Source organism: Muntiacus reevesi, chromosome 5 (genome assembly GCF_963930625.1).
Source record: "Muntiacus reevesi chromosome 5, mMunRee1.1, whole genome shotgun sequence".
NCBI lineage: Eukaryota > Metazoa > Chordata > Mammalia > Artiodactyla > Cervidae > Muntiacus > Muntiacus reevesi.
In genome coordinates this window covers 26,758,615-26,760,304 of record NC_089253.1, presented here as the reverse complement: position 1 = coordinate 26,760,304, position 1,690 = coordinate 26,758,615, and the positions used below count along the sequence as shown (strand labels likewise).

Here is a 1,690-nt window from a genome sequence, read left to right as displayed (position 1 = left end):
ACTTATATTAATACCTTCCTTTTGTGATAGGTGTTCAGGGAGCTAAGATAGATGACTTTCGTTTTCAATTTTGTAGTGCTGGGATTCAGTGAAACTGACAGAAGAATGCATTAAAAGAAGGGTGCTGAGAAAGTTTAAAGACATTATTTCGCTCAGAGAATGCATTATCTCAATCAGTTCCATCATGGACATCTCACTCTTCTGTATTTATGGTTTCTACTTTGTGACATGGAGCAATAGATTAATCCCTTCTAGATTCTGGTCCCTTAGTTTTGGTTTAGAAAATCTTCTTGATTCCCCCTCCACCAAGTCTAATCTGTGTTGGAGGTCAGTACCAGGTTGGTGGGGTTGCTGCCTCCAGTTTTACTGGTGAAGAGAAGGGTCATGTGAAGGACGAATTGATGAAAGAGAGAAGGGTGATTATGTCCTGGTCCAAACCTCTCCACAATTCTGTGGTTTTTACAGAAGTAGTTTGCATAGGAAAGCAAAGTGCTTCATGCTGTAGGCTAAGTTTTGATACTTTCTGCTCATATAGCTCATAAAGACTAACAAGGGAATGCCCATGTCATTCAGCTTCATGATAATGATAAAATAGATCACGGTCTACATTGGTCAGATCTCAGATCTTGCCAGTGCATGCAACATTCTTTTGAGAACAGATATTGTGGGAAAGTTGAATTTTTCTCTGTGTAGTTCTTTCTTCTCTGTCCACAGGTTCTCTTAGAGAAGAATGGCTTCTGGAAATGGTTCATTTGGGACTGAATTTCTTCTATTGGGATTAACAGACCAACCAGATTTCCAAGTCCTCTTGTTCTTCCTGTTCCTAGTAACATATAACAGTCACTGTGTTGGGAAACTTGGGCACGATAACTTAAATTGGGATGAATTCACATCTACACACCTCCATGTGCTTTTTCCTCTTTAACTTGTCCTTCATAGATCTCTGTTATTCTTCTGTGTTTACAGCAAAAATGCTGGTTACCTTCATATCAAAGAATAACTATTTCTTACATGGGGTGCATGACACAACTTTACTTGTTGTGTTTTTTTTTGCTATTTCTGAAATCTATGTACTGACATCAGTGGCCTATGACCACTATGTGGCCATCTGTAATCCACTTTTGTCGGATGTTATCATGTCCCCTAAAGTGTATTCCAGCCTCTTCCTTGGTTCCTACTTGATGGCATTTTCTGGTGCCATGGCTCACACTCTATGTTGACACTGACTTTCTGTGATGCAAATATCATCAGCCATTTTTTCTGTGACATGCTCCCTCTTCTCCACCTCTTCTGCACAAGTACTCATGTCAATGAGCTGGTACTTTTCATTGTGGTAGGCATCAATATCATCTTTGTCTCTTATGGTCTCATCTTCTCCAGCATCCTCCACATCAAGCCCATGGAAGGAAGATCCAAAGCCCTCAGCACCTGCAGTTCCCACATAATTGCTGTTTCCCTGTTCTTTGGATCAGCTTCATTTGTGAATCTCAAACCATCTGCTGGGCCGAAGGGTGAGGGAAAAACTTCTTCTATCTTTTATGTCAATACCATTCCCTTGCTGTACCCCTTAATTTATAGCTTGAGGAACAAAGACATTATACTTACTCTGGAAAAAAACCCTGAGTACGAGATAGTTTTGATCAAAGAGTATCTGTCTGTGCAGTTGGTTTTATGTCAGTTGGTTATATGA

At 40.1% G+C, this 1,690-nt stretch overlaps 1 pseudogene; it reads left to right on the top strand.

Annotated features, from left to right (window-relative positions):
- Nucleotides 1–730: 730 nt before the first annotated feature.
- LOC136169251 (olfactory receptor 8B3-like) lies at nucleotides 731–1,690 on the top strand (annotated as a pseudogene).